Below are 24273 nucleotides of genomic sequence, written 5' to 3'. Positions count from 1 at the left end.
TTTTAAAAGAGACCCAATGATGATGTACTGACGGATAGAACATAGTGAACCCTGGTAGCAGGTACAAGTGATCCATTCCCATTTGATTTTGACTAGCCAGCAAAGTATTCAAAAGTCAGGTAAATACTCTGCAAGTGAAAAAGCTGTGATTCTATTGGTGCTTTTCCTAAGTACACTGACAACAAGTCGTCCACAAACAATCCTGTGTCTATTTTTGTAGCAAAGCATTTTTACCAAAGATATGACGTTATTTCTTGCAATTCCAACATGGCAAAGCACTCTGATGGTCAGTAGTTCCTCTGTTGCTTTGTTTTCTTTATTCATGTGGTTCAAAGAAATTGTATGTGGTAATACGAAGAGCTTGTGGGGCACATACTGGGCACGGAGCATCCAGGGTTTGCTTGACCTCAGTTAGGACCATCTACTCCTTGTCTGCCTCATCTAGATGAAGGAGCCCTTCTGAAGAGATCCAAAGATGTGAAGATCATCAGGTTTTTACTAACCAGGCTCATTAATGCATCATTACTTTTATTAATTGTATTTGGGAAAGACATAGGATGCGCGGGTAGCTGTTTGTAAACATGCTGTGGGCTGAATAGATTTGTTAGCAACGTAGTATAGGCTCTCATAAAATCTTGTTACAGCTCCAGTACTTTTCAAAATGAATATCAATTTTGGTCGTTTTACCAAATTTCTCATCTACCGTTCAGTTCAAATATGAGTTTTATTAGGCTTGTCCAAAAACATAAAACTATAAAAACCAACTAATAAATTACAACAGCACCTTCAAATAAAACAATTCTACTACAAATACTAATCTTCACACACAATGTAAGAGCATTTTTGCAATCCTGATGTAGTGATGTAGTATGGCTTGTTGTTATACCAATAATTATTTATATAGTAAAAATATATGACCCTCCGCCTAAGTAGGTTCTTACATCTGGAAAGTGTGTGCATAGTGGTGTCGGGCTCTGCCACACAGACATACTTAGCACACAGACTCCTGAACATATTGCTAAGCCCCAATTACAAATAAAAAAGAGACTCCTACTATCTTTCAAATCCCATTTGTGAGAAAGTGGATTATTAGTTCGGGTGGATGGTAGTCCACCACAAGTAATAATGGAGCTTTCCTTGTTAGGTCCAGTAAAGGTTTCACTTAATTAAATCTGAGCTCAACCCTTAGTAAATATGGACTAGAGCAGACAGTCTTAACTTAAGAAAAAGTATAAAGCATTTAAAAGTACCAAAACAGTAAAAAAAAAAATGAATAAGCATTACAATCCAACTTTCAAAACGTGTAATGTTTCCTGGAGTACTGATAGATTAGTAAATTTTAAGGTTATCGCACCAACTATCAGAAAGTCAAAGACTCAGCGTTACGGCTTGAAGTTTATGATCTTGACTATTGGATGAAACCTCTCTTAAAATGAGAAAAATTATTTTGAGAGGAATATAAAGATAAATATTAGCGCAGAGTCTTAAAAGATAAAACAAAACACAGTACCTCAGAAATCCTGTAGTCCAACAGTCAAAGGTCAACCTTCAGAAAAATAAAAAATAAATGTTCAGTGTTGAGATCCTCTACTCTTTCTTCTTCTTGAAATTCCCTAGAAATCCCATCATCCTCTGTCGCCAAATGTAAGAATTAACTCTGCGCAATAGGTATTTTAGAATAAGTAGGTTTATTCATAGTAGAAAGGATCCCATCCACAGGAACAGACCATTCACCAAGTGAGCACAGCATCAACTGAAGTTTCTCCCAACCAGGCATTCTAATGCTCCTAGCAACAGGAGGTACAATCTTAGAACGCCACACCATGTTTTAGGGAGCGAGCATAAGCACTTGGTAAAGTCCTACAGGCAACGAAAACAAAGTCAGCAAAACAGGAGGAGTAAAGGCACAAGGTTTGGTGGAATATCACACCAAGTATGTTGGGTATAACACCTTCCTTCACTGAAAGTGTCTTTAAAGGGCCACCTCCACTAACATGCTCCAGGCAAAGCAGTTAGCAGATCCTACCTCCCTACTCTCTGACAACTCACTCAATGATATCTGTGTGCAAAAAATTCAGAAGTCATAACCCTGGAAAGGTCAACCTTATTGTACTGGATTATTATCAGCAGATAATTTGTAATCCTGTTGCATTATATGCTAGATAAAAACAAGTTAAATCCATTGAAATGGATGTGAGTTTTGTCTATATTTAATAGGCAAGAGATGTCTGCATCCTGGTATTTTGATAACCAGTTAAAACTGTGGGTCTGGCATAAGAGCTGGTGGGAGATTAACATTATCATCCAGCCCATTTTTAGGGTTCGTCTGAAATAGCATTCACATGCACTGTCGACTAAATCTTTTGTAAAAATTATTATTTTTTTTTAACTGGCTTAGAGCTTGACAATTATTTACTGTTAATTACCATTGGTTGGCTTCCACAATGCTCTTGTTTCCTTGCTTCTTATTGGTCATCACCTCCTACTTCTTCCTGGGGCTTCTGTGTTCGTCCCTGTCATAAAAAATGGACCAAGTACAGCTTCCTTTCTGCATCCAGTGTCTCTCTACTGGCTTCACACTTCTCCGGGCACTTTTTGAGTTTTGCGTCCTTGTGAAATCTATTGTATTTAATATATATTAAAAGGGACTTACATCCTGCCTTCACTTCTTATTGGTCCTTGTGCTTGTCACTTTACTTTTCCTCCTTCCTATTGGTTGCATGCATTCTATTTCCTGTTCTACTGTGTTTGTTCCTCATATCAGTTTCCCATCGGCAAAGTACTGCATTCATCTGCTTTGGTGGAACTTCTTTTAAGCCTCTCAAGCAACAATCGGGAAAACAAAACAAAACAAAACAAAAACAAAAGCTACACCCTTGCTTTAAAGTTACAGCGCTGCCCGATTGCTGGGGCTCAGTGTGCTATCTCAAAAAAAAATCCTCTGATGCGCCTTTTATTCCTTTTCTGCGTTTGTCATTGCGTGCAGTCCACCGTCCCCCCGGGGCACAAGCAGGCATCCACTTCAAGACAGTTTATAAAGCTAACATGGGTGGACTTCGGCTAAATTGTACTAAACCGCACTAGATCTTGTTTATTTTTCTCTTCAAACAATGCATTGCAGCTGATCCACAGTTGAAATCCCTCCAGATCCTCTCACTATAGCAATCATCCAGCACCGCCCCTGCAGTGCTGATATGCTCCAGAACTGCACCCTGTACATAGTCTGGCCAAGCGTGGCCAGAGGCTATATAATAAATGAGCCAAGACTGCACATGGTCTTTTAGCTCTACCATGATACTGTGTGCGTGTGTCTTATTGCTCATGCAGCACGACAAGGCCAGGCTTAGGTAACGAGGATAGGCCGTGCCGGACACCAGCTTACGTCCACATGCCACAACAACGCAATGGCAGATGATAATGTCACTAATGCAGCACCTCCACTATGGGTGTCTCAAGACCAGCCTGCCCAACAACATGCTCTAGTCGGCGCACTGCCGCCCTTCAGTGAGCTAGTTGATACAGCCATGGCATCCCCACACTGAAGAATGCGGATAGGGAGGTTAGAGAACTACTTGTAAGTCTGATGGAGCCATAAAATCATACCTCCTTCTAAATTATGCTGACGAAAAGATCTATAGACTGTTTGAGCACCTCTCTAATACAGGAGCCACGACCAACTATGACGCTACAGTCAAGGTACTCAATGTGCATTTCGACCCGTTGCTGAACGCTGATTTTGAATGCTTTAAGCTCTGCCAAGCCCGCCAAAGAGATTGGGAGTCAATAGACACTTTCTACGCATGACATTAAGGGGACCTATCCTAAGGCAACCCTAGATGACATCCTGTTCCTGGCTAGGCCTGATGATCGGCCTGCAGCGAGAGCTGCTAAAATGAACATTGCCATCACACAACAACCAGTGCACATAACCACTATAAAGGTAGAACGAGCCTACGCTGTGCACACTGGTGGCAAGATAAGAAAGGCCAAGACATCTATGCCCTCTCTATCAGGGCCAACTGCGGATACTGTGGCCGTGGAGCACACCTCCTAGATCAGTGCTTTCCAAACTATTCATGTTGGTGACACACTTTTTAGACATGCATCATTTCGCGACACGGTAATTGAGTATTACTAGCAAAATATATGATTTGTAAAATAATAACATATATACATTTCCAAGACTGCTGTCATTTAAGAGTAACAATATGTAAATATGTGCAAGAATTAAAACACTTTGAATATAACCAGCAGCACTCACTATTTTAATGAGAAGTATGAGGTTCATAGCGAGCATGTGGAGCTGCAGGAGCCACGTCACTGGCGATGCTGCTGTCACCTCCCCCTGTGTAAGCTTGAATAGGTCTGCGGGGGGCGGCAACAGCGAGCGCTGCAGGAGTCCCAAGCATGTGAAGCTGCGTCACTGGTGATGCTGCTTCCTCCCTCCCTGCGTAAGCTTGGAGGCGTCTGCGGGGGCAGAAGTCTGCGGGGGTGGCAGCAGCGAGAGCCGCCGCAGTCTTTACTAACCGCCGGAGGTTCCACAGGTCTGCGGGAGGGCAGCAGCAATGAGCGCCGGATGGCCGCTGGCGATGATGCTGCTGGCCTCCCCCTGGCCTAGACTGAACGGGACTGTGGGGGTGGCGAAGAGCACTGTACTGCAGGAGCCACCAGCAGTCTTCTCACTGCCACTGCCGGATGCTTCAAAGGGTCTGCTGGAGGGTGGCAGCAAGCAGCTCCGACTCAAATAGAGGCTCGCTGCCCCGCCACAGGAGACTCCTCTTCTTTCGCAGGAACAGGTACTGTGTCAGTAGCATGCACAGTACAGTCCTGCATGATGCCTAGACCGCATTGCCTAGACCACGTTGTGTGACACACCTGCAGACAGCAGCCGACACACTAACGTGTCGCGACACAACGTTTGGAAAGCACTGTCCTAGATGAATGCTAGGCACAAGGTGGCGTATGTTCCCAATGCGGCAAGTTGAACCACTTTACCACCATATGCAGAAGGAGCACTAAAGGAAGAGGTACACTGGGAAGAAGAACTCAAACCAGGTCTATCAGACAACTCTCGATGGACGACCCTGAATCCCTGAGTACCGCCAAGCTGCCACCACACCATTGACACCGGCAGGAGGACTCCTCGTCAGATGATGAAGAGGAAGTATTCTTCATCTCGTTCACGAATGACCTTAAACGGCACAAATGGCCTCAACCCACCTGCATTGCCGACATTGCAGGATTCAGCATCAAGGTTCTCATTGATACTGACACATCAGTGAATGTATTGGGTATCCAGCAGTATCAGCGCCTTTGACCAAGACCACCTCTAACATCAACAAATACCAGAATATTCATGTACGGAAGCCAATCCCCGCTCCTGTTCAAAGGAAAGATGACAGTACAGATAAAATCTTAAGATCACGACGTCACAGCAACTGTCCACTTCGTCAACAAAGAAGTTGGTACCCTTAGACCTAGGCCTAGTGCCTTTTGCAAGAAACGTGAAAGCATTCCAGACGGATGAACTTTTAAACCACTTTCCGAACTTGTTCCAAGGGCTTGGGTGCCTGAAGGCCCCATAAATCAAGCTACACATCGACAATTCTGTGGAGCCAGATGTGTGTGTTTCTTTTCACCTGAGGCTGCTGGTAGAACAGGAATTAAACAAATTCAAAAGCCTAGGGCTGATCAAAAAAGTATCCTGCCTGACACCATGGGTGTCCCCGATGGTTATCGATGAGAAGCCAAAGCAGCTCGGCAAGATACAACTCTGCATTGACATGCGACTTCCCAACCAAGCCATAAAACGGAAACGGCACATCATGCTAGTGATGGATGACATCATTGCTAACTTGAATGGGTCGAAGTGGTTTTCTAAGCAGGACCTTAACACTGGATACAACCAGCTACTTTTTGCAGAAGAAAGATGCTATATCACCACATTCTCAATGCATCTAGGATTTCGCAGATATAAGCGATTGAACTTCGGGATATCCTCGTCGTTGGACGTCTTCCAAAATGCCATCAGGGAGACCCTTCCAGGCCTACAATGAGTCATAAAATTGAGTGATGATATCCTAATCCACTCTGCAATCACCGAAGAGCACCATAGACACCTATGAGTAGCGCTAAAGAGACTATCACACTGCATCACCCTCCACAGAGAAAAGTGTTCTTTCTTTCAGAACTCTATCCTGAACCTGGCAACCATCACTAAGCCCCTACGTGCCCTGAGGAAAGCAGTGGGGCCAGAAGGAGGAAGAGGCATTCCGAAAAGTGAAAGAAACCTTACTCAGCAAAACAACAATGGCCTACTTCAACCCTAAGAGATAGACCGAACTCCTGGTTGAAGCCAGCCTGGTAAGCCTGGGAGGCGTACTCCCCCAAGAGGTGGAAACGGGCAAGTGGGTGCCACTAGCTTTTGCAAGCAAAGCTATCGCGCATACCGAGACCCGATACTCCCAGATTGAGAGAGAAGCATTAACTATCAAGCGGGTGTGTGGCCATTTTCACCTATACCTCAGCGGCAGGACACTCCGGGTAGTCAGGGAGCATCAGCCACTTATCCCCCTATTCCACTGCACAGCACCACACCCCCACTGCAGATCGAACACTGGGCCATCTAGCTGCAATGACCTGGGACTAAGAACCTGGCTGATTTTCTCTCCCGTCATCCACCCCCTCCGGCAGATTACATTCATGACAGCTCGGATGCCAGAGAAGAATACATCAGCATGGTGACGCAAAGTGCGTGCCCGCAGGCACTTAGCCTCCAGGAAATCAGTGAAGCCACCAATTATGACGCAGTGCTAGTAAAAGTCATGTACGCTGTCCAACGCGGCTCATGGCAAAACTTCCTGAGAGGTGGCAATGGCTGGCATGGCCCAGAGAAAGAGCGCCTGATAAAACTGTGGAAAGTGCATGACGAACTGAGTGCCACATGTGAAAGTCTCGTGCTATGAGGGGCACACTTCGTCATCCCTAAAAGTCTGAAAGAAAAGGTTACTGCAGTGGCTCATGGAGGCCACCAAGGGACTGTTCGAATGAAGTCCCAGATGAGGGAAAGGGTGTTCCCTGGGCTGGAAGCTACAGTAGATGAGGCCGTGAGATGCTGTCCTTCATGTCAGATCTCCAGCCTCCAAAAAACTGCCAGCGCCCATCATCACAGAGGAACCCAAGCAATACCCTGTATCCTCAAGTAAACCTAGACTTTGGAAGCTTCCCAGATGGATGCATTACAGCAGTAATGGCTGACAACTACTCTAAGTACAGCATCGTCGAAGCAATAGACTCAACAGCTTTTTCGGACGTAGCCCCAGTGCTGGAAAGGGCTTTTATGCTGTTTGGCTTACCTCAAGAAATAAAGATAGGCAAAGGCCTGCTGTTCCAGGGGTCAGAGTTCAAAGAGCTACACGATAACTTGGGGATCAGACACCTCCGGATTATCCCTCATTCGCTGCAAGTCAATGGCGAAGTAGAGTGCTTCATGCTCACCCTGAATAAAGTACTGAATCGCTGTCACAGAAGGCACCAATCCAGAGCTGACCATGCACAAATTCCTAACCACACAATGGTCACCGTGGTCCGTGATGTGCAATGGACATTGGCATGACACCATTCCAGTCTCCCCAGGATGTACGTCGCCTCCATACAACCCGACTGAAGCCCAAGCTAGGCACACTCCCCGTGCAAGAGTTTGGATGCTGTCACCCGAGTACCAGGACTAGATATGGGACAGGAGACCCGAATGGAAGTTTCGGACAATATTCAACCCAGGCACATGCACAGTCATCTGCACAGATGATACCATGGTCACTACCCAAAAGGGCCAAGAAACAGTCACCAGAAATGTGTTATTTTTCCGAAGAGTGGATTTTCCAACCCAGCCAACTCCAGAAATCAAACAGCAAGAGACTGATTGGGACAGTTCATACCTGTGGGCGGGCCCCAAAGAGCCCCCTGCCAGCACCCCTACTCCTGACCCAAGCATCCCTAGAAAGAATGTCGTCAACACCCCCACCAGGGCAGCCAGGAGCCTGAAAACTGCTGCAACCCCTCCCGTCATCAATGGTACGACCTCAGGCCCAAACCACCCCCAAGCCAAAGACTCAGAGACTACCCATGCCCAGTACAACAGCGAAGTCAGACGCCAAGTTGGTGAGGGATGTAAGAATCTCCATAAGATATGCCTTGGAACTATGCCCTGTACATCCTCTGACCAGGAATGGCCAGAGGCTATATCATAAATGAGTGAAGACCGCAGGTGGTCTTTTATCTCAAACCATGATACTGTGTGCATGTCTCTCATTGCTTCTGCAGCGTGACAAGGCTAGGCTGCTAGGCTTAGTGTGATTAAATAACACTTCAGCATTACTTAATTGCTTATTCTTCTTTGATGTTGTTTTTGACATTGCTATATAAGCATATATGCTCTGGGACCATTTCTTTATAAGGCTTAGAGCCTAGCCTCAGGACCCACTACACTCTCTATTAAGGCACACCTGAACGAGTATTCTGCCTTTCAACATGCTCTTTTGAAATGAAAGCTTTTACCCTAAAGCCTGAGGCGCCCCTGACCCCTGCAGGACCAGGTAATCAGATAGCCTGGTGCAGGGTACTCTAAAGCAGAGAGTTTCCCTGTTTCTCCCATGATTCACTAAATAATAGATTTCCAGGATGCGGATATTTGCAACAGGGAGCAAGAAGATTAGATGAGAATGGAGAATATGCGTGTTGGGATTTGTTCTAATGCTAACGCCTATAGTGAAAGGCTCAGTTGACCGACTGTACTGTGTGTGGAAAAAGGGTGCTCCATCAGTGTACTATGGCTTATTTTTCTATTTAGTCATCGAGTAAACCACATAAACTCAGAATAGACATTTTTTAAAACAACCTTTGTATTAGCATTTAATGGTGTGCCTTTTCATTTTCATTCTTGGATTTATAGCTCACTTTACTGTAGTGTACAAAGAAAGACAAATCTCTGGCCATGATAATCAGCGTACTGCGGCAGCTGTGTGCACGTACGTATGAGCTCCACCGCTTCCTCGCTGACTTATAAACTCGTATGTAGGCCTGGGCGGTAAATTCGGTCCCGCTCGCGGAATTTGGGTAATTTTGCGTTCCGCGAAGAACGCGGAGTTATCAAAAAATCCACGATTCGCGGAATTTTTTACTTGTTCGCGCTTTTAAAATGCATGTTCGCAAGGTATTTCTCCCCGAGCATGCAAACAGCGTTCGCGAACAGTAAAAAAGCATCGCGAACAGGCGGAACAAGTAATTCTGCATGTTCGCGGAACTTTTGCGAGTTCGCGGAGATTTTTACCGTTTCACAGAGCTTTGCGTAGCACAACTATGCAAATTCCCCCCAACCCCTACTCGTATGCAGCATGCGACTCTGAAAGGAGTGTCGGCGCTTTCTGCGTTTCGCACAGTTCCTTTTGTTCTTGCCTCTTTAAATTCACCAGCCCATGGTAAACTACCCATGTCACTATTGCTTGTGGAGTAATCCGGATTCGCACTGGATGTTTGTATTGGAAATCGGCAGTCAATTAGCAGAATTAGTTTGGCAGATGACACTTACAAGAACTCCTGCTCCGAATGCTATGGCAGCGGCTACCCCAGAGGGGGCATCAAGGTCTGGCGCAATAACACCTGCAGGAGACCCAGAAATTGCCAGTTTAATCTGCTGTCCAAACTTTTCACCCCCCAACACCTACAAGAGGACGAATGGTAAAGCAGTGACGGATGACATCCCTCTATGTCTCGAGCTACCAGCTACTGGAAGGGGTCTGCCGCAGCCCTGTGGAGTGGGGTGGAGATGCCGCCAAAGTGTCAGAGCGGCCGCCACAAGGTACAGGTGACCAATGCCAGCAGGCCCCGCACGGCCGACAGCAACAGCTCCCATCGAAGAAATTGATACTACTCCGCGAATGAAGACGAGAAAGCATGGTTTGTCTAATCAGGGGTACAATCATCAAGACATTAACTTTATTATGATTGCTTACTTGAGTATTAAGTTAAAATATGGTTGTCGCTTTATAATGCACAAACATTTTGTAAAATATCACGAGGGACAGGGTGTTAACGAGTGGAACCTACTGCCAGCAGTCTTGTAGAGCTCTGATATTCGCTTCTAGGCTTTCTACCAGTGGCTCCGGCGGCTCTGCTTCCTCTGTGGCTGGCTGCCTGTCCTTGGATCATCACCCGCCTTGTTGCGCGCAGCGGCAGTGAGTGGAAGGTCACGTGACTAGGATCTGTTTCACGTATATTTGTAGGTATTATGTTTTAATTTGAAAATTGGTAAATAAATGGAGTGCACCTTTTAGTCGTTGCTCATTGTCTCCATGTTTTAAAATATCTCCTGCTCTTTCTTAGTCTATATTCCTTCTGTATTGGTGCTGTTAATGCCGTGGATGCGTATGTCTACGGTGATCATAATGGAAGCATCTTGGGAAATTTAGGCCTGTTATGTCAGACAGGCTCGCCCGGCAGGAGCTTTTAGATAGTGGTTTATTCTCAGAAACACAGCAGGAATCCATCTTAAGTCACAGTCCAGAGCCAGAAGCCCAAAGCTTCCTCCGGGTTTGTCACATGCCAGCACAGATGACACTGCGAAGAGCAGTAACCCTGGGAGGGCTATTTAAACATAGTAATATTTATTAACAGTAAATTAAATGTACTCCTGCAGGAGTATTAGTAAATTACTCCCAGATCAGCTCTATATCTTTTACATCAATTTATAAATCAAGATAACTTCACGACACGACAAGGGCTATTAGGCTACTCCTGGGATGTGTGGCATTACCTAGAAGCAAAACAAGCAATCGAAATTAACACTCTTAGGGCCACATGCATCATACCGTGCATTTGCGATTCCTAAATTGCGATTTTTAAGAAATCGCAATTTAGGAATCGCAAATGCTTATGCATGTAGGAATCACAAAACAATTTACGATTCCTACACATTCCATAGTTGTGACTCGCAAATTGCAATTTGCAAATAAGGAATTGCTTCCCATTCATTCCTATGGGCCTATAGGCCCATAGGAATCAATGGCAATTGCATGCACAATTTGCGAGTACCAAATAGGTACTCGCAAATTGCGCATGCAATTTCAAGGGTGCCAAAAAGACACCCTGATGCACCACTGAACTTGCAATGTCAACACATGTTGCACACAGATGCCCCAAGGACATGTATGTGTCCCACTGCAGAAATGTGCTGAAGGCCTCAAACAGCGCACAAGAAATCGTGCATCCCATGGGCAAGACCTTGTCGAACAAAATAGCTCTTTCAAACTGCATCCCCAGTAACGAGAAATCATCGGGGTGTATGGGAAGGAGGCAAAAGGCCGATTTCACATCACATTTGGCCATCTCCGCCCACAGCCCACAGCCCACACAACCGCACTAGGCGGACCGCATCGTCCACCGAAGCATACAACACCCTCGAATCCTCCTCAGCAATGAAGTCGTTAACGGACCTCCCTTCGTGCCAAGATAGATGATGAATCAATCTAAATTCTCCTGGCTCCTTCTTAGGGACCACCCCCAGGGGTGATATAATCAAATCTTCCATGGGCCAACAGTCAAATGGGCCCGCTATTCTCCCTTCCTCCACCTCTTTCTTCAACTTACCTGTCTGGTAACTCCTTGGCTGACCTCAAATTCTCCGCCCACCTCCATTCCCAGGGTCCTTGGTAACCCATCCGAAAACCTTCCGTAAAACTCCATTGAATCCGCAATGCGGCCTCTCTGTCTGGGTCCACTGAGAGCCACGGACCCATGGCCTCAACCCTAACTGGGGTAGGAGCCCTTTGGCCCAGACTGTCTTCTGCCCTTCGTTGCCCGCCACTGCTCGGATGGTGTGGCCAACGTAAAACACTGTGTAAGCAGGTGGCGTCCCCCACATTTCGAGCATTTGTGCTCGAACTTGCAGGGGTACCTGGTGCAGAAGCCTTTGTTGAAATTCCAACAAGCTCCCGTGCTACTTCCACTTGGCTTCGGTGATGGACCCGCACTCCCTGTGTGACCCATGTGTCCTCCCGCCCCTGCCTGGGCGGGACGCACCGGAAAAGACCAAAACATCACCGGCAGGCCACTGGCCGTGTGTGTGGATGCGGACAACTGCGTGGACGACATCCACTGCATCCACAACTCCTGGTCCACCTCCCCCCACGGCTTGTCAGGATTGACACTAATCCTAGCTCTGAACTCCTCGTCATAACTGAGCCATGCAAAACCACCGAAATGCATCTGTGCTTTCCTGATGATATCCATGTATTTCAGTAACGCTATCGCCCTATATAGATGCTTCTCGCAATATATGCTGGCATAAATAAGAAAAGAGGAGGTCCAGTTTTCCATGTTGACTGGCACCCGTGGCCTCCTTGTCAGTTCCCACTCTTCCTCTTTGGAACCCTCCTTGGACTGAATCTCTCCTTGTAGCAGTTTAAATATGTCCATGTATTCATGCTTCCAAATCCTGGTCCGAGTCTTTTCCGACAAGTGAGACCCCAACAGCGTAGCCAAACCCATGTACGGCAACTTCTTATGATGTTTGTCGTCGCCCTTGTCCTCCTTCCCCTCCTGCCCATCAGTCTTGTCCGTCTGGACGATTGCCACCACTAACTGCTTCACCCCAGGCCCCTTGACTCCCACCATAGGCGCTACTGCCGGGCTGGCTGGTGCTCCCGTGTCTCTCACTGACCCCTCCCCCACACCCACTGACCGACCGGCAGGCTTGCCTCCACCCCCCTTTGGGGCCAAGGTCCCAAGCAGCCCACCAATCACCCTAACCCGACAAGGTAGCGTGTGACTCCCGGTCCTTGCCTTTGGCACCAACCTTCTTCTGGCTCGCCGTCTTGCTCTTGCTGGTGCTGGCCGGTGGCACCTGAAAGACACCAACTTTTCCTGTTGCCGTCCCTGATGGGCCCACAGTCGCCCGCGTCCAGTCTTCATCCTCACACACTTCCCCTTCTTCCAACTCATCGCTCTTTTCATCATAATCCAGGTGCACCTCCACTTCCACCTCAGCAGGCGCCCACAACACCTCACGTAACGCTCTCTTCACACCTTTCCCTTTCACTCCAGGCACACCACTACCCTCCACCGCCATCCAAGCACCATCGGGTCTCTGCGCCATCTCGGCTGTCCCTAACCCCGTCATGGGGTGCCTCCTCTCTTCCACCCACACCCACTTGCTTACCTGGCTCTGAGCCACAGCTCCCAGCTCCGCCCAGGCCTCCTTCTCTGACGTGGGCGTAGGGGGCCTTTCTGCCTTCCCGGCCCCCAAATCCCCACCACCTTTTCGGCCCGGAGATCCTGCCTCTTCTGTTCAGTCTCTTGTATCAACCTACGCTGATCCTTTATCTTTTCTTCAAGGGACATGCCACTCCACCTAGGCAATACTGGTGGAGAAACCTGCACTGCCCTGACCAGCTCCCCAGGCCTGGCTGGCCCAGTCACACTGTCCCCTGTAACACGTTGGGACCAAAGCTGGGGAATAGCTATGGGGGCGCTCCCCCCCACCCCGTGGCATCGTGACCCCTTTTCCCCCCAGGTAAGGTCAATGGGAGCGTCTTCCCAGCCCCCCTCATCCCCCTCCTGACCTTCGCAGCCAGATAACTGCAGGGCAAAGCCATCAGCTACAGGTTCCCCACCCTCATCCCCCTCCTCACCCTCTGAAACCACCTCAGAAATCAAAACAGACCCAGCACCTGACTGGGCTTGCTCCTGCAGGGTCTGACCCCTCTCCTGCCCCGGGGAACACCCAGGCTGCACTGCCGGCTCAACGCGAGGACACGCCAGGGATTCCTCCCCATGCCCCTCCCCTCCCGGAGCCACAAACTGTACAGACGCATTCTCTGTAATGTGCGCAGGCCGGCTCCTGCGCCGGCCCCTGCTCTTCCACTGCTCCGATTTAACCAGGCCCCGCCCCCTACCCGGCATTCCTTTTTTGGGCGGTGATGGCTCATCCATACACGCCACCACCGCTGCAGCAAACCCCACCGACGCGGACCTTGGGGCGCGGGCCATCCTCACCCACGCCTGGTCGAGGACGCCAGGACTACGGGAACGCCCTCTACGCCGGGACCACCGCCAAACTTCAGAAAAAACTCCAGCGAATACAGAACGCCTCTGCTCCACTCATCCTGGACATCCCCCGACACAGCCACATCTCGGCCCACCTGAGAGACCTGCACTGGCTCCCCGTCAGCAAAAGGATCACCTTCAGAGTCCTCACCCACGCACACAAGGCTCTCCACGACATGGGCCCCGAATACCTCAAAACCCGCCTCACGTTCTACACACCTACCTGCCAGCTCCGCTCCGCCAGCCTCGCTCTCGCCACGGTCCCACGGATTCGTAGAACCACCACCGGAGGAAGATCCTTCTCCTACCTGGCGGCCAAGATGTGGAACTCCCTCCCAACCCACCTACGAATGACCCAGGACCATCTCTCCTTCAGGAGGCACCTCAAGACCTGGCTTTTCGAGCAGTAGCGGCACCCCTCCCCCACCCCCCCAGCGCCTTGAGACCCTCGCGGGTGAGTAGCGCGCTCTATAAATGTGATTGATTGATTGATTGACACAGGAGGTCTGCCCTGCACTGACCGTCCCAGCACCTACAAAGCGGCCCGGACCACCTACACATCCGGCATCTCCATAGCAGGCTGCAGAAACCGATGAGTGGTGGAAAACGGATTGGGGGCTGCCTAACACACGACCTGCAACGCGGACACTGCACCTCTATAACAGCTAGCCTACCCCGTACCAATCGACCGATTGGGCCCACTAACACTACCAACTGCCCAGTCCCTCTCTAACTACGCTAACCAAAATTCCTCACAACCCTACCCCAATGGCGCTGGGTTGCAGGAAGAGGATGAAACCTCCTCTCCTGCCCCCTATAACCCCTCGGCCTAAACCCCACCCCTGGCCCAACCTCCTGACCTCGCTACACCTAGTTCTTCCTTTCAATGCGCGAACACCCCGGGGGAAGACTGGTCTGTCGACCCTACTTCCCCTGGGGGCTGGCATGCACATGCAGGCAAGACCGGTGTTGCCCCTGTGGCACTAAACATTTATTGCTTGAGTTTCCCTTCCTTTTATGTATGCGGCAACGGGGAAGCGCACTGCACTAAGATGGCGGCAAAATGGTCGCAAAAAGTTGGACCAGTGTATCTGGAATGAGTTTGACCCGCCTGTTGCAGTGGCGCGATGCACATGAGAACTGGTTAATTGGTTTGTATGTACTATGCAAATTGGCTTTATTCAGCCTTTAGTTCACTAAGATATGTGAAGCCGTCTTAGTGACATGAGGAGTAGAGGCAGAATTACGTTGGTATCAGAAGCCTCCAGGAGCTATTTTAAGTCAGTTAATCAGGCCTCTCACCAGTTGCAGATTAGAGTTCCCGGGAATAATGGACAATCCCAAAATCCCGCTTTATGCAGTTTGCTTGCTAGGGAACTGCAACAGGAGCTGTTTACTCAAGGGTAACCCTCTGATGCAACAGGTAGGGATGCTGGCAATACTCCCCCTGATGCTTTCGGGCCTCGCCTGTCAGCTGGAATTACGGGCATTTCTTTATTGAAGTAGGTGCAGTTCTTGTTGCTAGACATGTAAGAGGCTGCCTTCAGCCCCTGTGGTAAAGCAACACAAAGCCGAGATAATAGGTGGGCGAGCTAAAAAATTGTCGGGGGATCCGATCCAGGGGTCTGGCCTGGCTCTACGAGCCCATGCATGAGCATATGTATCATGCAACAAACATCGTAAGACACGATAAAGTCTTTAAAATTCGAAACATGCAAGTATATATGTCTGCCACAGGTAGAAGCAGTTCACCTTTGTACATCGTATTATATCAGTGCATTCAGCGGTGGTTATTAGACATGTATCCTGTAGGCAGGGTCTTGGTCTGTCCCTAGATGGAAAGCGCAATGGTTTTATCCGTTTTCTTTATGCGTGTGGCGAAGCCTCATGGTTTCGACGAGGCCGTGCTTCAGTTCCTAGTTTTGGTGAGTAGTGACGCTCATCTCCTGTTCCAAGCACATGAACGCCAATCCATGTAATATTAGTTGTCAAGAAAGGTTGGCATGTAGCCACAGGCTTTATTACGAGTTATGTCTGCGACACAAATACGAAAGCCATCTCCAAAGGGGGTGTAGTTGTCTCCAAAAAACAGCTACCGCCATCACAACAGGGGCGGGCAATAAACTGAAGTGGTGTGCAGAGGGAGGAACATAACCCAGTGCAATGAGAGCTGACCAACATAAGTAAGCACACCCAGGAACTTGGACTTTGAGGGCGAAAAAAAATAAAACAAGGGGAAGGTGGTGCCACAGCTTCCAAACCGTGCATGGAAACCAAGGGATGGAGGTAGGAGTAATAAACAAAGCAAGAAAGTACTCGCGGCATCATGCCATCAGCGCTGCCTGCATGCAAACTGACAGCCTCTAATTATCCTAATGTGGCTTGAAAGGTTTGTTGTGGTATAAATACATGTCTATGGATACATTTAAATCCTGTGCCGGTGCTTCCCTAGGCCAAGCACCCAGCCAACTCCACCCAGGGTGTTCCTTTTAAATTCTAAGCTTGGGCTTTGCTAGGCCAAGCACCTCCCGCCTTTAAATATAGTGGCGGGTGGATGACAGACGACTACTATGCATTGTAGTCCTCTTTATCTCATGGAAAATTGCCTATACCCTGATTTATAGATAGATGATGCACTGTAGCTATATAATTCATGTGTGATGCGAAGGGCTATGATACTCTACAGTGTGAGAATTAGCGCTATAAAACAGATAGAATACATGGGGGTGCGATGGAGAGATGAGGGGCAGTGTTAGAGGATGGTAGTGGGGGAACTGGTGAAGAAGCAGGTCATTACGGGTGGGAGGCACCACCCATGCTAAAGAATGCCCTGCACCATCCAAAATCCATTGGAAGACTTAGTAGGTTAAACGGTATTGAAGTTCCTTACGAAGTACAGCATGATTTGAATCAAGGGACGACTTTGCGGGAACTTTATATCAGCTACAATAGCAAACAGTCTTTTAACATAATAATAATTGGATAAGAGAAGCATCATCATAGAATTAAATACACAGATGTTATAAAGATACCTACAAGCAATAATTGATGCCTGGATTACAGGACTAAGCGTATTAAAGGAGGTGGCCTGGGCATTTAAGGATTTCTCAGCCCAATGGTTAAGCGACCCTAGCTCGCCCTGAAGCGGACAATTGGGCTGCAAGGGATTGACATGGATAACCAGGGTGCAGTATAACAGACATCTTCCAAGTCTCCTATAGTGCAATAATATAAAAGGCCTTGAAGAAAGAGCGCCAAGTGCTACACTCAGCCCTGGAAGCTCAACCGAGGGTATTACACCCACTAATATTACCACATCGGGAGGAGGGGAAGGTCCCAAATGAAACTCATAGGGGCAAGGCAAACTATCGCGGTAGAAGTAGCTGAGAGGGAGTACCTGAACACAGCTAGTGCTGCTAAGCAGCTAGCTGGCCAGTAGGAATCAGCTTGTGAGAGGCAATAAACAAACTGACTATGAGGGTCACCACGTGCCTGATGAGGAGAATGACTGTTGGATATCCGGCATTTTAATCATGGGTATGGAGCAAAGGGACCAAAGAAAGGGGCCCTGGAGCGTCAATCAGCAGGGGTGTACCCCCTATGCTGACAGCCGCAGTGGCAAATGACCTCAGACCCTTGGTTAGGCAACTTAGCTAGGCACATAAGGACCTGCTGCGGTACAAGTACCAGTGACAATTCAACAGTCATTATTGAGGCCGGGACAAGGTACCCCAGCCCAATTATACGGGAGGAGTAAATGTAACACGAGAAAAGGCAACGGTCGGGACAGCACGGCCAGAGCAGTGGAGACAACGTCATAAAGCATAAAAGCAGCTGGTAGGCCTTCAGAAGGGAAGATTTTGCCTTTATAGTGATCCTTGGGAGGCCTGATGCCGGGACACCGAGGTGCGCTGATGAGAGCTGGGCAGGTTAGTTGAGGGCCGCGCCGAAAAGAGGAAGAAGGAGCAAACCCCAGAATGGCGAAAGGGAGCGCTCCCTGGGGACGTGAGCCCCACAGCGGCGTTGCAGTAAACAGGGGTATGTTGGTTGGTAAAGGAGGCACACCATAGGGTGATGTGCCAGAGAAAAGTTACTTACCTCAGGATGCCTTACGGCAAGGTAAGTAGGCTGACGGGGGAGTAAGTGGAGCATGGCCCTCGCAGCCCAGGCCCGCTGGTTGCTAGGGCACAAAAGGGATAGACAAGGTAGCGAATTGGGCTTAACAGCAGTAAGAGGCTACCCCCCTCTCGATCAGAGAGAGAACCAACAAAAACCTACAAAAACTGTATGACCCCAAAAGCGGCATGTATGATGAACGCAACAACAAAACGTGCCAGAACTATGACAAACAAATGACAAGGACTTGATTGATATATGGCAGATATGATTTAAGACCTGTCAACCACTAATTTATGACCTGTCTCGTAATTATGACCCTGGTAAAATGATTTGTGACACTCAAAATGATTTATGCCACTGTATTATTAAATATTTATGGCCTTGTCATCTTGAATAACCACTGTGATTTACGAGGTCAATTATATAACGTAAAGACAATGCATGTAATAAAACTGCAGCCAAGTATTCCCACAGAAAATGTAAATACTTGACTGGTGTAAGTTATCCATAAATGTATATGTAGGATGTGTACTAACTGGAGTGGGCCAAGTGTGGGGTTATCTAGGTTATTTCAGGGAGCGTGTCAGAGGCGTGGTGTCTTGGAGCCATGGGGACTACAACCCCCACCTGGCTTTGCGGCAGGTGCCGCCAATGTTCGTCACTCGTGCCACGAGGATCTTAAAGACTTCTTGAGGCTCCTGCAGCGCGGGAGCCTGTCATTAAACTTGGCACTTTCCTAGGGACTCCAACCCCCATCTGGCTTTGCGGCATGCGCTGCCAATATTCGTCACTCACGCTATGAGGCGCTTAAAGGTTGCTCGGGGCTCCGAAGCCCGGGCCAAGGGCAGGCCCGTCCACATCCGTCAGAGCCCAGAGGAGGCTGGGCTGGGGCCCCCCTCTAACTCCTACGCTCCCAGCTCCAGAATTGCAATGGGAAAGAAAAAGCTGCAAGCAATTGAGGAGGTAACTGTGACTTCCCTAGATACCTTTCTGGCCAAAGCGACATCGGTATTAGAGAAAGCAATTGCCCTCACAGAAAGAAGACTCTCGCTGGTCCCAGGGGTGGGGCACCTATCTACTTCAGCTGTTCATCCAACACAGGGTGTTTCAATAAATACAGATGAGGTTGCCCCAATAGAACTGCCGGCGGTTGTTAAATCGCCCATGGAACGTTCAGAACTTGTTACTACATATAAAAGGAAATCGATGGCCCCCACCTCCGTAAATGGTAAACGTAAAAGAGGCAACTCAACATTATCTCCCAAGTGTCCAGCTAAAAAGATCAGAAAGGTCCCTCTGCCACCGAGTTCATCCTGTATGAATGGTCAGCAACACTTAGATTCTACTTCTCCCCTAAACTGTCTCAAACTCCTGGACAATTTTAAACAACTTTTGTAACCTATTTACCAGTTTAGATTCTCTGGATTGTATTTTACAAGGTTTATTTTGGACCAAATTGGTACAAGAAGCGGTGGTAGACCCTGGTGCTAGTTCAGCTACCTCTAGCGTTCAACCTCAAACTATGGTTATCTCTGAAGCTTGTACATCCTCTAAAAACAATAACTGTGAAATTCACAATTTTTGTACTAAATGTAACAATACTATTTCTGGGTGTGTGCAAGCTAATTCTCCTTCTAGCCCTATTTCGACGGGCCACCTTTGTGTAGTAAATGAGATGGCTCCCAGTAGGGCTCCTAGTATGGCTCCTATAGGTGCTAACCATGCAAGTTTGGTTCCCAGGTGTTGTCCCCCGCAGGTGACTACACAAGATTTTAGAGGTAAGGGGCAACTACATGAAGCACAAAGAACTCAGGTTAAGGCAAATCGACCATCTATGCAGGTACAAAGTAGCTTAAACCAACAACATGAGAACCTCCTTCCTGCTGCTTACCCTCTTGTTTTAATTTTGGTAAATGTGCCTTTACTGCACCCACATCTATAAGAATCTCCAACTCAGTTGATGGCTAAGGCTCGATACTGGCTGAATCAAACTTCAGACAAAGGGCACTCGCTCCAAAACCACCAATTAATGGCTAGAAGAATGCAGTGTATAGGTTCTGATGTAAAAACAATCAACAATGACTGTGTAATTTTAAATTTGATAATGAATGGTTGGTGAGAGATCTATTAGAGAGTCTAACGGCTGCCCCCTCCCTCCATTCTCAGATTTATGCAGTTTCTCTTGGCTTCTTTTATAGGCCCATATCAGAACGCAGCAATCGGGGCTATCCCTCGGCGAGACCCGGCTATAAGTCTGCACAGGAGGCTTCCAATCCCCTTGCCTTATCTAACAGGTACTCAATGTTGATCAAACGGGTTCTGAACTGGTACCTGCAGAGTGGGCTCGGCTGGTTGGCCCAGATTCTCTAAACAGCATCACGCCTTGACTAATTGACAATATTTTATCACTCTCCCCAGCAACGACGGCGCATCATCTACAAGACCCTAGCAGTGACTTAACTTTTTTATCATGGAATATAGCGGGGTACGGAAATAAAAAAAAATTGGCATAAGGTGTTTATGACTTCAGATATTATCTGCTGTCAGGAAACTTGGGCAGAACAGCCCCTCTATGTAAATGGTTATCGCTCTTATGTTACCCCAGCAGTTCCATCAGTAGCTGGTAGATCCAAGGGTGGTTTACTTACACTTATTGCAAATACAATCACCCTAGGCAAGGTGACCGTTATTAACAATTCACCCCATTTTCATGTTATTATGGCTGATGGCCCTGGGAAAGCTGATCTGCTATTGATCAATTTTTATAATAGTCATTTTAAGAATCCTACACATGTGACAGATGAGCTAGGTGGAATATTGGAAGCTCTATTAACACATCATCCACATTCTCTTTTTTTAATCTGGGCTGGGGATTTTAATACACAATTTTGCATTAAATCGGACCTGCGTATTTGTGGTGTAACCAACTCCAATGATTTGTTGCTTGTCCATTTTGTGCATCATAATTATGGAAACATTTTAAACAGCTTTTTATCAACCTGGGATTTAGCTATAATAAATCTGTGTCACCGCATGACAGGCCAACCCCTCCCTACTTTTTAACGTACTCGTGTCACATCGACAATTGATTTTATAATTACTCAAACCAATAACAAGAGTAGCATTAAGTCTTCTAAGGTAGATCTGACAGAGTTCAGCAATCATGTTCTCCTTGATTTCTGTTTTGTTTGGACTTTTCCTGGTAAGACAAGATCTCAATGTGCCACAAAACCAATGTTGAGTAGGAAAAACGGATGCACCCTCAAATGGGATAAAATTGATCCAACTCGCTTTCTCCCAAAAGTTGTAAAAGAGGTATTACTCAAGATTGATTCCTGTTGAGACACTAATACTGACAGTTACCAGGTAGTGATATCATATAATAAAATGTTAACATCTATAAATTCTAATCTTACACGATCACCCATGAGAAAACTCCTTCCACGAAAAGGTGGTTTGAGTCAAACTGTTCGAGATCCTCAAGAGCACTTCGAACAGCCCTTAAAATGAATCCCAGAAACAAAGATCTAATAAAAAAGCTGTGAGCTGACTATAAGATAGCTAGAACGATGAGAACAAAGGATTCATGGGATGAAGCTTGGGAGAAATTGGGAGAGGCATCAAGAAGCAAAGACAGTAAGGCCTTTTGGTGGGTGGTAAATGCCCCCTTCCTGCAGGAAGAGGGGGCCCCTCTCTTGATACCCACATAGATGAATCCACCTGGCTCTTTCACTTTCAGAGCATCTTTAATGTAGAGAAGGATAGAGCAACAAATCATTCGGTTGATTCAACAATTGCCCACCGGGGTATGGAATTCTCTATCGAGGAAATTAAGCTTGTACTTACCCAATCGTCAGCCTTAGAGGCTGCAGGGCCGGAAGGGGTCCCTCTGGATATCTTTTTCACACAAACAATTTATGGATACCGCTCTGGGGACAAGGTTTTAACGCAATTTCTAAAATGGGACCTCCAGTATCTTGGAAACATTTGGTGATCATCCCCATATACAAGAAGGGTGATCCCATGAATCCAGCAATGTATTGTCCAATTTCTCTGCTGGATTGCACCCCTAAACTAATGGGGAGATTGCTCTTAAATAGGCTGGAGAAGTGGGCATTCACCTACAGGGGAGGGGTACAACCGACCAAGGGCTTAATCTGGCCTTACTTGCAGCAAAGTATGTTTGCGCAAAAAAGGGCCAGTTTTATATGGCTTTTGTGGATTTGTCCACAGCCTTCGACTGCGTGGACCACTCAAAATTGTGGGTTCTCTTGGAGTCGATGGGCGTAGATAATTCCTTTTTTTTTTAATAGGGACCTCTATAGAGAGGCGGGGGCTGTTGTTAGATTTGGTTAACAGGGGGAATGTACAGACATTTTTTAAATTGAAAAGGGGGTGCAATAGGGGTGCATCCTCACCCCCTTTCTGTTCTCCCTATATACCAACAAATGTAATGAAGTCCTGACCGCACAGTGCCTTGATGTTCCATCAGCAGGCGGCTTATAGCTGCCAGCTCTCTTCTACCCAGATGATGTAGTCTTCATGGCCAGGACACCTGTGGCCCTACAGCGCCTGATTAGCTCTTATTCCTCTTTTATGGCTGATATGGGTTTGTTGGTTAACAGATCGGAAACCTTTATAGTGATAGCAGGAATGGAAAGGAAAAAGTCTATTTCATTTCACCTAGATGGGGGTTCTTTGGAACGGGTAGAGTCCTTTATGTACCTAGGCCTCTTCTTTGATTCCAAACTTAATTGGTCTGCTACTGTTGCAAACAGAATGAACTTGTTACAAAAAAGCATAGCTGACCTGTGGAAATTCGCCTCTAAATTGGGCAACAAATCAATTATAGAGATGGTAGAAATATGCCTGCAAAATCTGTTGCCATAGCCACCTATGGCACAGAAATTTGGGGCACAGCTGAAGTGGGTGCTTTGCAGAAAGTGGAGGATAAATTAGTTAAAAAATTGCTTTCAGTTAATCCAGCCTGTTCAAATCTGATCGCTCACAACGAACTAGGCCTCCCTTTCATTACTGATGCATTCAAACTGTCCCCGCTCCTCTTTTGTGTTGTGTTATGTGTTGTGTTGTGTATATGGAAAAGGGACTCAGTTGGGCTGAATCAAGCTGCAATCAAAGATATAACAAACCTTGACTGAGCCAATAGGGGATACCTTGTTTGCCTGGACTTCGCCGTGGGCTGTTCCCTGCACCTGTGGTGTTTTTCTTCTGCCGCAGCTCCTCGCCGGACCCGCTCCGCGGGTCCCGCTTCGCGGTGTGGAGAGAGGCGCCTTGAGCATAGAGGGGCTCTGATCTTGGACACCGGACTCTGGGCTTTGGCAGGCAAGTACAGGGCTGCGAGCGGACCCGCAGGGACTCCAACTCCCAGGAGCCCCTGCGTGAGGTCAACCCACAACACCTGGGTCGCTCTCCCTGACTGCCACGCCCCCCGCCCCACCTCCTTCTCTTTTATTTTTGCACTAGGATCCCGCTGCGCGGGAGCGCGCGGGAGGGCGCCGGGAGAAGCCCGGGACAAGGGCGGGGCCGTCTGTGGCCGTCATAGGCCGGAGTAGGCCGGGCTGGGCCTCCCTCTTGGTTCTGCCGTTTGTCATCAAGTCCCTAGCACTACAAGCTGATAAATTGCCACATAGCTATCATCACACTCTAAGATACCATGCCGTCCCCGGTAAAGGAAAGTACCCCCATAAGGCAGGCAGGAACAAAAAATATGACCTTAGAGAATTACTTTCCTCGGGCGGGGGGAGATGGGGACAAGGAGAACACATTAAGCCGGCTCAGAGCTGAGCGGAGACGCTCTATAGATAATTTGAAAGGTAGACCTCTAGGAGACTATCCTCCCACACCTAGCGAAGACTTGACACTAAATGAAGATGTTCCGATCCTGCTTAGGGATGTTACAAAAACGCCCCCAGTGGTACTTATGAGCTCAACCCCAGTGAGTAGCACAAGCCCAAGTAGGGGGACGATTGACTTAATTTCTCAACCGCCCCCAGCATCAAAGTCTAGGAAAGCCAAACCTAAAATAGCTGTAGC

At 47.7% G+C, this 24273-nt stretch overlaps 1 protein-coding gene and 1 long non-coding RNA gene across 4 annotated transcripts in view; one reads left to right on the top strand and one right to left on the bottom strand.

Annotated features, from left to right (window-relative positions):
- PPFIA4 (PPFI scaffold protein A4) overlaps positions 1 to 24273 on the top strand; it is a 3163248-nt gene that overhangs the window by 470206 nt on the left and 2668769 nt on the right. The gene's annotated exons all lie outside the window — the stretch shown is intronic.
- The window catches only part of LOC146866679 (uncharacterized), a 99284-nt gene that overhangs the window by 52510 nt on the left and 22501 nt on the right, over positions 1 to 24273 (bottom strand). The window contains exon 2 of the long non-coding RNA XR_014960450.1: positions 1511 to 1546. This is a non-coding gene — a long non-coding RNA (uncharacterized LOC146866679). The remainder of the gene's footprint in view (positions 1 to 1510; positions 1547 to 24273) is intronic.

Source organism: Triturus cristatus, chromosome 1_2 (assembly GCF_964204655.1).
Source record: "Triturus cristatus chromosome 1_2, aTriCri1.1, whole genome shotgun sequence".
Taxonomy (NCBI): Eukaryota; Metazoa; Chordata; class Amphibia; order Caudata; family Salamandridae; genus Triturus; species Triturus cristatus.
The sequence above is the reverse complement of the archived record's forward strand: the minus strand, read 5'-3'. Positions and strand labels throughout refer to the sequence as shown.